Below are 17,572 nucleotides of genomic sequence, written 5' to 3' on the forward strand. Positions count from 1 at the left end.
CAATCCAGTAGGAGATCACGCACGAGTCCCTCGCACCTACACAAACAAATAAGAACCTCGCAACCAACGCGATAAAGGGGTTGTCAATCCCTTAACGGTCACTTACGAGAGTGAGATCTGATAGATATGATAAGATAATATTTTTGGTATTTTTATGATAAAGAGAAATAAAGATGCAAAGTAAAATAAAAGGCAATGGAAATAACTAAGTGTTGAAAGATTAATATGATGGAAAATAGACCCGGGGGCCATTGGTTTCACTAGTGGCTTCTCTCAAGAGCATAAGTATTACGGTGGGTGAACGAATTACTGATGTGCAATTGATAGAATTGAGCATAGTTATGAGAATATCTAGGTATGATCATGTATATAGGCATCACGTCCGCGACAAGTAGACCGACTCCTGCCTGCATCTACTACTATTACTCCACACATCGACCGCTATCCAGCATGCATCTAGAGTATTAAGTTCATAAGAACGGAGTAACGCTTTAAGTAAGATGACATGATGTAGAGGGATAAACTCATGCAATATGAAATAAACCCCATCTTGTTATCCTCGATGGCAACAATACAATACGTGCCTTGCTGCCCCTGCTGTCACTGGGAAAGGACACCACAAGATTGAACCCAAAGCTAAGCACTTCTCCCATTGCAAGAAAGATCAATCTAGTAGGCCAAACCAAACTGATAATTCGAAGAGACTTGCAAAGATAACCAATCATACATAGAAGAATTCAGAGAAGATTCAAATATTGTTCATAGATAAACTTGATCATAAACCCACAATTCATCGCTCTCAACAAACACACCGCAAAAGAAGATTACATCGAATAGATCTCCACGAGAATCGTGGAGAACTTTGTATTGAGATCCAAAGAGAGAGAAGAAGCCATCTAGCTAATAACTATGGACCCGAAGGTCTGAAGTAAACTACTCACACATCATCGGAGAGGCTATGGTGTTGATGTAGAAGCCCTCCGTGATCAATGCCCCCTCGCCAGGACGCCGGAAAAGGCCCCAAGATGGGATCTCACGGGTACAGAAGGTTGCGGCGGTGGAATTAGGTTTTCGTGGATGCCTCTGTTGGTTTGGGGGTACGTCGGTGGAGCAACGTGGGCCCCACGAGGGTGGAGGGCGTGCCGGGGGGGGGGGGGGGGGGGGTAGGCGCGCCCCCTGCCCCGTGCTCTCCTGGTTGCTTTCTTGACGTAGACTCCAAGTCCTCTGGATCACGTTCGTTCTGAAAATCACGTTCCCGAAGGTTTCATTCCGTTTGATATTCTTTTTCTGCGAAACACTGAAATAGGCAAAAAACAGCAATTCGGGCTGGGCCTCTGGTTAATAGGTTAGTCCCAAAAATAATATAAAAGTGTATAATAAAGCCCGTTAAACATCCAAAATAGAATATAATATAGCATGGAACAATCAAAAATTATAGATACGTTGGAGACGTGTCAAGCATCCCCAAGCTTAATTCCTACTCGTCCTCGAGTAGGTAAATGATAAAAACAGAATTTTTGATGTGGAATGCTACTTGGCATAATTTCAATGTAATTCTCTTAATTGTGGTATGAATGTTCAGATCCGAAAGATTCAAGACAAGAGTTTAATATTGACATAAAAATAATAATACTTCAAGCATACTAACTAAGCAATTATGTCTTCTCAAAATAACATGGCCAAAGAAAGTTATCCCTACAAAATCATATAGTCTGGCTATGCTCTATCTTCACCACACAAAGTATTTAAATCATGCACAACCCCGATGACATGCCAAGCAATTGTTTCATACTTTTGGTGTTCTCAAACTTTTTCAATCTTCACGCAATACATGAGCATGAGCCATGGACATAGCACTATATGTGGAATAGAATGGTGGTTGTGGAGAAGACAAAAAGGGAGAAGATAGTCTCACATCAACTAGGCGTATCAACGGGCTATGGAGATTCCCATCAATAGATATCAATGTGAGTGAGTAGGGATTGCCATGCAACGGATGCACTAGAGCTATAAGTATATGAAAGCTCAACAAAAGAAACTAAGTGGGTGTGCATCCAACTCGCTTGCTCACGAAGACCTAGGGCATTTGAGGAAGCCCATCATTGGAATATATAAGCCAAGTTCTATAATGAAAAATTCCCACTAGTATATGAAAGTGATATCATAGGAGACTCTCTATCATGAAGATCATGGTGCTACTTTGAAGCACAAGTGTGGTAAAAGGATAGTAACATTGTCCCTTCTCTCTTTTCTCTCATTTTTTTATTTGGGCCTTTTCTCTCTTTTTTATGGCCTCTTTTTTTTAGTCCGGAGTCTCATCCCGACTTATGGGGGAATCATAGTCTCCATCATCCTTTCCTCACTTGGGACAATGCTCTAAAAATGATGATCATCACACTTTTATTTACTTACAACTCAACAATTACAACTCAATACTTAGAACAAAACATGACTCTATGTGAATGCCTCCGGCGGTGTACCGGGATATGCAATGAATCAAGAGTGACATGTATGAAAGAATTATGAACGGTGGCTTTGCCACAAATACGATGTCAACTACATGATCATGCGAAGCAATATGACAATGATGGAGCGTGTCATAGTAAACGGAACGGTGGTAAGTTGCATGGCAATATATCCCGGAATGGCTATGGAAATGCCATGATAGGTAGGTATGGTGGCTGTTTTGAGGAAGGTATATGGTGGGTGTATGATACCGGCGAAAAGTGCGTGGTATTAGAGAGGCTAGCAATGGTGGAAGGAAGAGAGTGCGTATAATCCATGGACTCAACATTAGTCATAAAGAACTCATATACTTATTGCAAAAATCTATAAGTTATCAAAGCAAAGTATTACGCGCATGCTCCTAGGGGGATAGAATGGTAGGAAAAGACCATCGCTCGTCCCCGACCGCCACTCATAAGGAAGACAATCAATAAATAAATCATGCTCCGACTTCATCACATAACGGTTCACCATACGTGCATGCTACGGGAATCAAAAACTTTAACACATGTATTTCTCAAATTCAAAACTACTCAACTATCATGACTCTAATATCACCATCTTTATATCTGAAAACAATTATCAAGCATCACACTTCTCATAGTATTCAACACACTCATAAGATTTTTTTTACTAATTTTGAATGCCTATCATAATTAAAGCAAATTACCATGCTGTTTTGTAGGACTCTCAAAATAATATAAGTGAATCATGAGAGAACAATAGTTTCTATAAAACAAATCCACCACCGTGCTCTAAAAGATATAAGTGAAGCACTAGAGCAAAAACTATATAGCTCAAAAGATATAAGTGAATCACATAGAGTATTCTAATAAATTCTGAATCATGTGTGTCTCTCTCAAAAGGTGTGTACAGCAAAGATGATTGTGGAAACTAACAAATAAAGACTCAAATAATACAAGACGCTCCAAGCAAAACACATATCATGTGGTGAATAAAAATATAGCTCCAAGTAAATTTACCGTTGGATGAGGACGAAAGAGGGGATGCCTTCCGGGGCATCCCCAAGCTTTGCCTTTTTGGTGTCCTTAGATTATCTTGGGGTGCCATGGGCAACTCCAAGCTTAGGCTCTTGCCACTCCTTGTTCCATACTCCATCAAATCTTTTACCCAAAACTTGAAAACTTCACAACACAAAACTTAACAGAAAATCTCGTGAGCTCAGTTAGCGAAAGAAAAGAAAACACCACTTCAAGGTACTGTAATGAACTCATTCTTTATTTATATTTGTGTTAAACCTACTGTATTCCAACTTCTCTATGGTTTATAAACTATTTTACTAGCCATAGATTCATCAAAATAAGCAAACAACACACGAAAAACAGAATCTGTCAAAAAGAGAACAGTCTGTAGTAATCTGTAACTAACGAAAACTTCTGGAATTCAAAAAATTTGTTTTCGTGAACAGAAGTTTCTGGAATTTTCAGCAAGACCAAATAACTATCATCCAAGAAGATCCTATAGGTTTAACTTGGCACAAACACTAACTAAAACATAAAAAAATGTAACCAGAGGCTAGAACAAATATTTATTCCTAAACAGAAGCAAAAAGCAAAAAACTAAAAATAAAATTGGGTTGCCTCCCAACAAGCGCTATCGTTTAATGCCCCTAGCTAGGCATAAAAGCAAGGATAGATCTAGGTATTGCCATCTTTAGAAGGCAATCCATAAGTGGCTCTCATAATAGATTCATAAGGTAATTTTATTTTCTTTCTAGGGAAGTGTTCCATGCCTTTCCTTAACAGAAATTGGAATCTAATATTCCCTTCCTTCATATCAATAATTGCACCAATCGTTCTAAGGAAAGGTCTACCAAGAATAATAGGACATGAAGGATTGCAATCTATATCAAGAACAATGAAATCTACGGGCACATAGTTCCTATTTGCAACAATAAGAACATCATTAATTCTTCCCATAGGTTTCTTAATAGTGGAATCCGCAAGGTGCAAGTTTAAAGAGCAATCATCAAATTTGCGGAAACCTAACAAATCACACAAAGTTTTTGGAATCATGGAAAGACTAGCACCCAAATCACACAAAGCATAGCATTCATGATCTTTAATTTTAATTTTAATAGTAGGTTCCCACTCATCATAAAGTTTTCTAGGGATAGAAACTTCCAACTCAAGTTTTTCTTCATAAGATTGCATCAAAGCATCAACGATATGTTAAGTAAAAGCTTTATGTTGACTATAAGCATGTGGAGAATTTAGCATGGATTGCAACAAGGAAATACAATCTACCAAAGAGAAATTATCATAATTAAATTCTTTGAAATCCAAAATAGTGGGTTCATTGATATCTAAAGTTTTAACTTCTTCAATCTCACTTTTACCAATTTTTGCATCAAGATCTAAAGACTCCGAATTTTTGGAACGCCTTCTAGGTAAAGGTGGATCATATTCAGTCCCATAATTATCAAGATTCATATTGCAAAACAAAGATTTAATAGGGGACACATCAATAACTTTTAGATCTTCATCTTTATTTTCACAAAAACTAGAAGAACACGCTTTCACAAAGCAATCTTTCTTAGCACGCATCCTAGCGGTTCTTTCTTTGCACTCGTCAATGGAAATTATCATGGCTTTGAGAGACTCATTGATATCATGCTTAGGTGAAATAGATCTAAGTTTCAAAGAATCGACATCAAGAGAAATTCTATCAACGTTCCTAGCCAATTCATCAATCTTAGGCAACTTTTCTTCAAGCAAAGCATTGAAATTCTTTTGCGAATTTATAAATTCTTTAACACTAGTCTCAAATTCAGAGGGCATCTTATTAAAATTTCCATAAGAGTTGTTGTAGGAATTACCATAATTATTAGAGGAATTACTAGGGAATGGCCTAGGATTATAGTTTCCTCTATACGCGTTGTTACCAAAATTATTCCTACCAACAAAATTCACATCCATAGATTCATTATTATTCTCAATCAAAGTAGACAAAGGCATATCATTAGGATCAGAAGAAACACTTTTAGTAGCAAATAATTTCATAAGTTCATCCATCTTTCCACTCAAAACATTAATTTCTTCTATCGCATGCACTTTTTTATTAGTAGATCTTTCGGTGTGCCATTGAGAATAATTAACCATAATATTATGTAGGAGTTTAGTAGCTTCTCCTAAAGTGATTTCCATAAAAGTGCCTCCCGTGGCCGAATCTAAAAGATTTCTAGAAGCAAAATTCAATCCGGCATAAAATTTTTGTATAATCATCCACAAATTCAAACCATGTGTAGGGCAATTACGTATCATTAATTTCATCCTCTCCCAAGCTTGTGCAACATGTTCATGATCAAGTTGCTTAAAATTCATAATATCGTTTCTAAGAGAGATGATCTTAGCGGGAGGAAAATACTTAGAGATAAAAGCATCTTTGCACTTATTCCATGAATCAATACTGTTTTTAGGCAAAGATGAAAACCAAACTTTAGGACGATCTCTAAGCAAAAAAGGAAATAGCTTCAATTTAACAATATCATTGTCCACATCTTTCTTCTTTTGCATATCACACAAATCAACGAAGCTATTTAGATGGGTAGCGGCATCTTCACTAGGAAGGCCGGCGAATTGATCTTTCGTAACAAGATTCAACAAAGCAGCATTAATTTCACAAGATTCAGTATCGGTAAGAGGAGCAACCGGAGTGCTAAGAAAATCATTGTTGTTGGTATTGGTAAAATCACACAATTTGGTATTATCTTGAGCTATAGTGACAAGCAAGCAATCCAACACACGAGCAAACAAGAAGCAAGCGAAAAAGAGGCGAACAGAAAAGAGAGGGCGAATAAAATGGCAAGGGTGAAGTGGGGGAGAGGAAAACGAGAGGCAAATGGCAAATAATGTAATGCGAGGGATAAGAGTTTGTGATGGATACTTGGTATGTCTTGACTTGACTTGACTTGGCGTGAATCTCCCCGGCAACGGCACCAGAAATCCTTGTTGCTACCTCGTGAGCACTGCATTGGTTTTCCCTTAAAGAGGAAAGGGTGATGCAGTAAAGTAGCGTAAGTATTTCCCTCAGTTTTTGAGAACCAAGGTATCAATCCAGTAGGAGATCACGCACAAACAAATAAGAACCTCGCAAGCAACGTGATAAAGGGGTTGTCAATCCCTTAACGGTCACTTACGAGAGTGAGATCTGATAGATATGATAAGATAATATTTTTGGTATTTTTATGATAAAGAGAAATAAAGATGCAAGGTAAAATAAAAGGCAATGGAAATAACTAAGTGTTGAAAGATTAATATGATGGAAAATAGACCCGAGGGCCATAGGTTTCACTAGTGGCTTCTCTCAAGAGCATAAGTATTACGGTGGGTGAACGAATTACTGATGAGCAATTGATAGAATTGAGCATAGTTATGAGAATATCTAGGTATGATCATGTATATAGGCATCACGTCCGCGACAAGTAGACCGACTCCTGCCTGCCTCTACTACTATTACTCCACACATCGACCGCTATCCAGCATGCATCTAGAGTATTAAGTTCATAAGAACGGAGTAACGCTTTAAGTAAGATGACATGATGTAGATGGATAAACTCATGCAATATGAAATAAACCCCATCTTGTTATCCTCGATAGCAACAATACAATACGTGCCTTGCTGCCCCTGTTGTCACTGGGAAAGGATACCGCAAGATTGAACCCAAAGCTAAGCACTTCTCCCATTGCAAGAAAGATCAATCTAGTAGGCCAAACCAAACTGATAATTCGAAGAGACTTGCAAAGATAACCAATCATACATAAAAGAATTCAGAGAAGATTCAAATATTGTTTATAGATAAACTTGATCATAAACCCACAATTCATCGGTCTCAACAAACACACCGCAAAAGAAGATTACATCGAATAGATCTCCACGAGAATCGTGGAGAACTTTGTATTGAGATCCAAAGAGAGAGAAGAAGCCATCTAGCTAATAACTATGGACCCGAAGGTCTGAAGTAAACTACTCACACATCATCGGAGAGGCTATGGTGTTGATGTAGAAGCCCTCCGTGATCAATGCCCCCTCCGCCAGGACGCCGGAAAAGGCCCCAAGATGGGATCTCACGGGTACAGAAGGTTGCGGCGGTGGAATTAGGTTTTCGTGGATGCCTCTGTTGGTTTGGGGGTACGTAGGTATATATAGGAGGAAGAAGTACGTCGGTGGAGCAACGTGGGCCCCACGAGGGTGGAGGGCGCGCCCGGGGGGGGGGGGTAGGCACGCCCCCTGCCTCGTGCTCTCCTGGTTGCTTTCTTGACATAGACTCCAAGTCCTCTGGATCACGTTCGTTCCGAAAATCACGTTCCCGAAGGTTTCATTCCGTAGACTCCGTTTGATATTCTTTTTCTGCGAAACACTGAAATAGGCAAAAAACAACAATTCGGGCTGGGCCTCCGGTTAATAGGTTAGTCCCAAAAATAATATAAAAGTGTATAATAAAGCCCGTTAAACATCCAAAACAGAATATAATATAGCATGGAACAATCAAAAATTATAGATACGTTGGAGACGTATCAAGGTACACTAGTATCACACATAATTTCAAAGGGTAAATTCCAATCAGGTGGCTGAACAATAGGTGCAGAAATCAAAGCTTTCTTAAGTATTTCAAATGCTTCTACACAATCATCATCAAATATAAAAGGAATATCTGTTTGTAAGAGATTAGTCAGAGGCCTGGAGATTTTAGAGAAGTCCTTAATGAACCTCCTATAAAAACCGACATGACCAAGGAAACTTCTTATACCTTAAATGTCCTTGGGACACGGCATCTTTTCAATAGCATCAACTTTAGCTTTATCAACTTCAATACCTCTTTCGGAAATTTTATGCCCCAAGACAATACCTTCATTAACCATAAAGTGGCACTTCTCCCAATTCAGGACACGGTTAGTTTCTTCACATCTCTGCAAAACTCGATCAAGGTTGCTCAAGCAATCATCAAAAGAAGTTCCATAAACGGAGAAATCATCCATGAAAACCTCAACAATCTTTTCACAAAAATTAGAGAATATAGCCATCATGCATCTTTGAAAGGTAGCAGGTGCATTACATAAACCAAAAGGCATACGTCTATAAGCAAAGGTACCGAAAGGGTAAGTAAAAGTGGTCTTTTCTTGATCCTCTTTTGACACAGGTATTTGAGAGAAACCAGAATAACCATCTAGAAAGCAAAAATGTGTATGTTTGGATAATCTTTCTAGCATTTGATCAATAAAAGGTAAAGGGTAATGATCCTTTTTAGTAGCTTTATTTAATTTGTGGAAATCAATTACCATCCTATAACCTGTAACAATTCTTTCTGGGATCAATTCATCTTTATCATTAGGGACAACAGTAATACCTCCCTTCTTAGGGACACAATGGACAGTGCTTACCCACTGATATCAGCAACGGGATTAAATTATACCTGCCTCCAGAAGCTTTAGTATTTCTTTTCATATCACTTCTTTCATCTTAGGATTTAACCGTCGTTGGTGATCAACAACTGGTTTAGCGTCTTTCTCCAATTTTATTTTGTGCTGGCATAAAGTGGGACTAATGCCCTTAAGATCATCAAGAGTATATCCAATAGCAGCACGGTGCTTCTTCAAAGTTTTCAATAATTTCTTTTCTTCATGCTCCGAGAGGTTAGCACTAATAATAACAGGATATATCTTCTTTTCATCAAGATAAGCATATTTAAGAGTATCAGGTAATGATTTAATCTCAAACACGGGATCACCCTTGGGTGGAGGAGGATCCCCTAGGATTTCAACAGGCAAGTTGTGTTTCAAAATAGGTCCCTGTTTAAAGAATACTTCATCTATTTCCCTTCTTTCATTCATAAACATATCATTTTCATGGTCTAGCAAATATTGTTCTAAAGGATCACTAGGAGGCACAACAATAGAAGCAAGACCAATAATTTCATATTTACTAGGCAATTCCTCATCACGGGGTTGTCTACGAAATTTAGCAAAATTAAATTCATGAGACATATCACCCAAACCAGTAGTAACAACATCCTTTTCGCAGTCTATCCTAGCATTAACAGTATTCAAGAAGGGTCTACCAAATATAATGGGACAAAAGTCATCTTGTGGGGAACCAAGAACAAGAAAATCAGCAGGATATTTAACTTTCCCACACAAGACTTCAACATCTCTAACAATCCCGACTGGTGAAATAGTATCTCTATTGGCAAGCTTATTAATCGTAACATCAATTTCTTCTATCTCAGCAGGTGCAATATCATGCATAATTTCTTTGTATAAGGACCCATATCATGCTAACAATGATCTCCTATTTTAACAGAAATAACAGGCATGCCTACAACAGGTCTATGTTTATTTTTAGTATCAGGTCTAGCAATTCTAGCAGTTTCCTCACAGAAGTAAATAACATGCCCATCAATATTATCAGCCAAGAGATCTTTAACCATAGCAATACTAGGTTCAACTTTAATTTGCTCAGGGGGTTTGGGTGTCTTAATATTACTTTTGTTGACCACAGTTGAAGCTTTAGCATGATCCTTTATTCTAACAGGGAAAGGTGGTTTCTCAATATAAGCAGTAGGAACAATAGGATCATTATAAGTGATAGTCTTTTCTTCAACTTTAATAGGTGCAACTACTTTTACTTCAATGGGAGGATTATATTTAAACCACTTCTCCTTAGGGAGATCAACATGAGTAGCAAAGGATTCACAGAAAGAAGCTACTATCTCAGAGTCAAGTCCATATTTAGTGCTAAAGTCACGGAAAACGTCGGTATCCATAAAAGATTTAACACAATCAAACTTAGGTGTTATACCTGACTCCTTACCTTCGTCGAGATCCCAATCTTCAGAGTTGCGTTTAATTCTCTCCAATAAATCCCATTTGAATTCAATAGTCTTCATCATACAAGAGCCAGTGTATCGAGCATGGAGCGATTATTGAGAGAAAGCCGAGCATAAATTTTTTGAATAATCATTTCTCTTGAGAGCTCATGATTGGGGCATGAATATAACATTGACTTAAGCCTCCCCCAAGCTTGAGCGATGCTTTCTCCTTCGCGAGGCCAAAATTATATATATAATTACGACATGGTGAACAAGATGCATAGGATAAAATTTCTGATTAAATTCCAATTTCAATCGCTTGTAGTTCCATGATCCCATATCATCACATAGCCTAAACCATGTCAATGCCTCTCCCTTCAATGATAAAGGGAAGACCTTCTTCTTGATAACATCCTCAGGCATACCTGCAAGCTTAAATAACCCACAAACTTCATCCACATAGATTAGGTGTAAATCGGGATGCAATGTTCCATCACCTGTGAAAGGATTAGCTAGCAGTTTCCCTATCATACCCGAAGGAATTTCAAAGTAAACATTTTCAGTAGGTTCAGTAGGTTGAGGAGCAACTCTTTGCTCTACTGGTCGGGGTGAAGATACCCTGAACAAGCCCCTCAGAGGATTACTTTCCATAGTAACAAGTGACAGTAAATTTCAGCACACTATATAAATTTTTCCTTACCAAATTCCACCTACCAAAGGCGCTTCACTCCCCGGCAATGGCGCCAGAAAAGAGTCTTGATGACCCACAAGTGTAGGGGGTCTATTGTAGTCCTTTAGATAAGTAAGAGTGTCGAACCCAACGACGAGCAGAAGGAAATGATAAGCAGTTTTCAGTAAGGTATTCTCTGCAAGCACTGAAATTATCGGTAGCAGATAGTTTTGTGATAAGGTAATTTGTAACGGGTAACAAGTAATGAAAGTAAATAAGGTGCAGCAAGATGGCCCAATCCTTTTTGTAGCAAAGGACAAGCCTGGACAAACTCTTATATAGAGAAAAGCGCCCCCGAGGACACATGGGAATTATCGTCAAGCTAGTTTTCATCACGCTCATATGATTCGCGTTCGTTACTTTGATAATTTGGTATGTGGGTGGACCGGTGCTTGGGTGCTGTCCTTACTTGGACAAGCATCCCACTTATGATTAACCTGTTGCAAGCATCCGCAACTACAAAAGAAGTATTAAGGTAAACCTAACCATAGCATGAAACATATGGATCCAAATCAGCCCCTTACGAAGCAAGGCATAAACTAGGGTTTAAGCTTCTGTCACTCTAGCAACCCATCATCTACTTATTACTTCCCAATGCCTTCCTCTAGGCCCAAACAATGGTGAAGTGTCATGTAGTCGACGTTCACATAACACCACTAGAGGAGAGACAACATACATCTCATCAAAATATCGAACGAATATGAAATTCACATGACTACTTATAGCAAGACTTCTCCCATGTCCTCAGGAACAAACGTAACTACTCACAAATCATATTCATGTTCATAATCAGAGGGGTATTAATATGCATAAAGGATCTGAACATATGATCTTCCACCAAATAAACCAACTAGCATCAACTACAAGGAGTAATCAACACTACTAGCAACCCACAGGTACCAATCTGAGGCTTTGGGACAAAGATTGGATACAAGAGATGAACTAGGGTTTTAGAGGAGATGGTGCTAGTGAAGATGTTGATGGAGATTGACCCCCTTCCGATGAGAGGATCGTTGGTGATGACAATGTCGATGATTTCCCCCTCCCGGAGGGAAGTTTCCCCGGCGGAACAGCTCTGCCGGAGCCCTAGATTGGTTCCGCCAAGGTTCCGCCTCGTGGCGGCGGAGTTTCTTCCCGAAAGCTTGCTTATGATTTTTTCCAGGGTAAAAGACTTCATATAGTAGAAGATGGGCACCGGAGGCCTGCTAGGGGGCCCACGAGGCAGGGGCGCGCCCCCACCCTCGTGGCCAGGGTGTGGGCCCCCTCTGGTACTTTCTTCGCTCAGTATTTTTTATTAATTCCAAAAATAACTTCCGTGGAGTTTTAGGACTTTTGGAGTTGTGCAGAATAGGTTTCTAATATTTGCTTCTTTTCCAGCCCAGAATTCCAGCTGCCGGCATTCTCCCTCTTCATGTAAACCTTGTAAAATAAGAGAGAATAGGCATAAGTATTGTGACATAACGTGTAATAACAGCTCATAATGCAATAAATATCGATATGAAAGCATGATGCAAAATGGACGTATCATACACCGGGGAGGAGATGTGTGATGGTGCGGCAGAGACGGATGGGCGGCGAGCGGCAACCCTAACACGGACGGGGAAGGAGAGAGGGCGAGGCAAAGGGTGTCGTGTGGCCGTGCGAGGCGAGCGCCCAACGAAACCAGACGCCAACCGAGAACCGACTATACCGGGCCCATTGGTACCAATATACATACACCTTCAAATGGGCCCACCAACACCATCCAAAGCCTCGATGTACTAAAACCCAGTAATTCCCGGGAGCTTAGAATATGTACTGATATATGGGGTTGCCTTCATAAAACAACACAAACTAGTTGGTATTCCAGTGGTTTGCTAGACCCTTGCCAATGCCCAAGGACTTGGGTTTCAATCCTAGGAAAGACAATATTTTTTTGGTTTCTTTTCCTCCATATGCTCTTAGCATGGTTTGTGAGAAAAAGGGCAAGTATGCAATTAGATCCCTATAGTAAACAATAGTAAGCTCACGAGAAGTCTAGAGAACGTTGACGTGGCAGCCACATGGCTGTTTTTTCTCTTTCAGGTCGGTTTTGGTCTTATTTGATCAAATTAACGAGTTTATGGCCTAAATCGACCATTTTCTGAGTTGTTGGCTGGGCATTCAGTTTGAATTAATGGACTACTGGCGCATTTCAGTACTCCTTTCTTCTCCATTGATATTTTTAGCATTCCATATATTTTCTCTTTTCCGCTTTCTTCACTTTTAGTTAATATAGTATTAGCTAAATACGCTAATATTTTTAGGGAGACTCTGCGACTAAGGGTAAGTACGGATCTCCTCCCCCACTCTCAAGTCGGCAGAGTTTGAAGCTGAAGAGCTTCCAAATATATAGACTCTAAATGTTCATAAAATCAAAAATTAAACTTAATCAAGAACATTAACTATAAAAAAACCACTATAACCGGGAGCAGAAGGACACTCATTGTCTTGGTTTCCTAGTTCATGTTTGTCAAACTAAGTCTACTTTGGACTAGAGCTCCTGCGTGCGTGTGTGATCGATTTGTCACAAACTTCATAGTTTGGTTGAGATGCGCCGAAAGAGATGGAAAGACCCTTTCAAGAAAAAATAAAGGGAGAGAGGAAGAGACATGTACACTAAGTGAGGCGAGAGGTAGAGAAATATCCTAGCATGGTCCACATATTTTTTTCCTCTCAAAAAGAGGGGATATCCCTCAGCCTCTGCATGGAGTTATGCACAATACCTTTTATTGATTACTTGAAAGGTCATCATCTGATCACAACAAATCTGAACAGAAAAACCGGCACACATAACTGCCCCAAAACAAAAAAGAAAACACAGAAAACGAGCCTCATGCATCATAAATCATACTTGTAGCCCATCAACCAAATCGATTGAACAAATCCTAAGAGACCGTGTCCCACCGATTGCACCCAAAAATTGTGGGTCCTTGCATAGTAACAACCATGTACGGATCTAGTTGATGACCTTAAAGGTAACCTACAATTTTTTTATAATGTTGTTCTATTAAACATATAATCATTTGGGTGTTTCAAATGGCCCAAATTAAAGCGCAAATTGCCATACAGATAAGAGACTTCAACTTGGGATGCACCCGCACTAACCAGTTTCCAAACATATTTGTACTACTCTGAGACTAAAATCTATATGGACACATCGCCATAATAACTTGGCAAGTTGGCAGTGAAGGAATGGATCCTGAATCGACTCCTCATCCCACAAAAGCAACATCTAGTGCATCACTGCCAATTCCTTTTTTTTTTTCAGATTATCCTAATGTGTGATCTAAATACAACCAAAATATTTTTAGTTTCAACCAGGCTTTAATTTTCCAAATATATTTGTGGTGGAAAGGTTGCCAGTCATTGATGCGGCCAGTATACATGGATTTGACCGTGAAGGCACCAGAAGTAGTCAACTTCCAACGAAACGTGTCTGATTCTTATGAACAAGGTTTAACCAGCCTGTCCATTTGTCACCAATCAGTGTTCTTCGGAAGGCAACATTCAACGGTACCTGGCCCATCACAGAGCCGACAAAGACATAATTCTTCTACACAATAGGACAGAGGCATGGCGTCGCATTACTCATGGGGTGTGCCCTAGCCATGCATCTTCTCAGAACCCAGTAGTTAGGCCATTGCCTACTACAAATGTCCCTCTGCGAAAAAATCATTTTGGACACACATGAGGCCTTTCCAGAAAGGCAAATCCATTGGTTTTGCCTGAACCTCAGATCGTTTTAGAATGGAGGTACATATTCCTAAGTAATTTTTGCCAAACTCCGTCCTCGGTTAGAATCTTGTATTGCCATTTGTTCGACATACACTTAATCTCGAGGTCTTCGACCCCTAGACGTCCTTGGACTTTAGGGTGACATATCGCGCCCCATCTCGTTTGGTGGTATTTACGCTTATGTTCATTAGACTGCCAGAAAAACATGCATTTGTAGTAATTAATCCTTTCTAACCCTTTAGATATTTCAAAGAAAGATAACATAAACATCTGTAAACTTGCGTAAACAACGTTGAATAGGTTGAGCGGTGCCTTATACTAAGACATAAGCTTACCAATAGAATGACTCAAGTTTTGCTCAAAGCGGTCCTCAATACCTTTCCATTCGTCATTAATAAGTTTACGGAAATGAATTGGGATACTAAGGTATCTAAATTGGAAAGAGCCAGACTCACAACCAAACCGTTGTTTATACTGATGCTCTACTTCTTTTCCCTTTCCGAAGGAGAAGAGTTTGGTCTTGTGGAAGTCTCGAGACCAGACAACATATCGAACATACAAATAAAAGTTTCATATTTTTTGCATGGTCCACATATGTGCTGTCAACGCCTGATTGGATGGATCACGTGGGGGGATACATGGAGAGGAAATCTGTTGCAATCTCCAGCACGTGAAGGGTTCAGATTCTGCCCACTACTACTACTAGTGTACCACAACTAGGCTGAACTTATTGGGATGGACCTTTACAGAAAGTTTGATTCCACAAAAGGGGCGATGAAGCGTACACTGATGCATCTTTTTTAAGTTCAAATTCTCTGGCCGGCGGCAACACATTGGCCATCCGACCAGAAATCAGGTAACCTACGGCAACAGATTCCATGAGATGTCACATGCCATCACATGTTAGTGTCGTCCATTGGGTTTTATAATTATATTATTGGGAAAACGTCACACCATCTTTTGAACCGTAGTCACACTCAAGATGATTGCGTGGGAATTTCACTGCTGGGAAGCATATAAATAGCAGTCGGGCCGGTGCACATATATAGCTCATACCATATATAGCACCAATCTAACAAGCATACGTAGTGGGAGCATGTTGAGGTCGAGGGATCCGCTAATCATCGGGAGGATCGTTGGCGACGTTCGTCGACTACTTCGACGCCTCGGCGCGGCTGAGGGTGTTGTACGGCAACCGCGAGATCACGGTTGGGTCCGAGCTGAGGCCATCGCAGGTGGCGAACCAGCCCACGGTGCGCATCACAGGAAGGGCGGGATCACTCTACACGCTCGTGAGTGCATACGCGTCCACGTTTCGGTCGATCATATCGTTTCTTTTAACCAACGAGTTGCACACAGTTATTTGTCCATAAGTAATGTGTCCCATGCTAATTTGTTACTAGGTGATGGTAGACCCTGATGTACCTGGACCAAGCAACCCTTCCGAACGGGAGTACCTCCATTGGTACGTGCTAAATTAAGCTAGCTTTACCTTAGCGACTTTCCGTTATTCTTGCACTTTGTGGGTGAATTAATAACTTCCTCAAAATAAGATGTATATATATACTAGTTAAGTAAGCTATTTGATTCAGTTTTACTCCTGACTACATAGGTTTGTCACGGACATACCAGAAGGAGGTGACGTGGGCCGTGGTAAGAAATTAATTTACCGATCAAGTACTACAAATGTCATGTCAGCTAGATATCCTCTCCAACTGTCTTCTTTCTTTTCCCTCAAGAAGAAAAGTCTTCTTTCTTTCCCCCGCAAAAATACAAAACTGTCTTCTTCTTTTATAAAGGAAAAAAGTATCTCCACATTGAGGAGCATTTGTTCGGGTGCATGCATGCAGGCACTGAGGTGGTGGCATACGAGAAGCCGCAACCGACGGCAGGGATCCACCGTTTGGCATTCGTGGTGTTCCGGCAGGCTGCGCGGGAGGCCATCTATGCACCAGGGTGGCGCTCCAACTTCATCACGAGGGACATGGCCGAGTGCTACAGCCTTGGCGCTCCGGTCGCTGCCGCCTACTTCAACTGCCAGAGGGAGGGCAGCTGCGGTGGCCGGAGGTGGCAGGGGTGAAGCAAGCTGACCATAACTACGCCACGTACGCGCCATCCATCTGGATGTGTCGCGCAAAATAAATGAATAAGAAAAATATGTGTAGGCCACCTAGCTGCTTGTGTACTGGCTAATTGGCTACCTAGCTGCTTGAGTACATAAGTTACCAGGACTGCGTTATAAAAATTACCATCTTGTTTACATAAAAGTTTGTTGTCATGGTGATAACCTGATAATAGTATAGGCGTATGAACGAAGCGTGGATCTATCAACGTATAAATGGGTAACACAAGGGATTATATAGGTTCATGCCCCTCAGCGGTGGAGGTAACCCTCTGCCCAACATCTAAGATTGGCTTATATAGAGTGCGCCATGTCCCAGGGTCCCTAAAGCTGGCCATATATAAGTGCTCTGTATAACGACATGTTGGGCAATTTTTAGTCTATTACAGTAGTAATGGTAGCACTGAACTACTACTGGGGGCTATTGGTAACATTTAGGCTTTATTACATGGTGGAGCTTCCTTCGTAACACCTCCTTAAACTTGCATGACGTTAAGCTGGTGTAGAATCTGACCGATAGCATAGCCGAGAGGCGAGAGTCCAGCTGATGAGAATCGACTATGAAAAATCTTCCCCGACTGCCGACTGGTACCACTTGTACTGATGGCCCCGTTGCTAATTTTGACTGGGC

General features: G+C 40.3%; 1 pseudogene; it reads left to right on the forward strand.

Moving 5' to 3' along the window:
* The first annotated feature begins 15,915 nt into the window (after positions 1-15,915).
* On the forward strand, positions 15,916-17,121 carry LOC109748173 (protein FLOWERING LOCUS T-like; annotated as a pseudogene).
* The last annotated feature ends 451 nt before the right edge of the window (positions 17,122-17,572 follow it).

The sequence above is a fragment of the Aegilops tauschii genome, chromosome 3, assembly GCF_002575655.3.
Source record: "Aegilops tauschii subsp. strangulata cultivar AL8/78 chromosome 3, Aet v6.0, whole genome shotgun sequence".
NCBI classification, from domain to species: Eukaryota; Viridiplantae; Streptophyta; class Magnoliopsida; order Poales; family Poaceae; genus Aegilops; species Aegilops tauschii.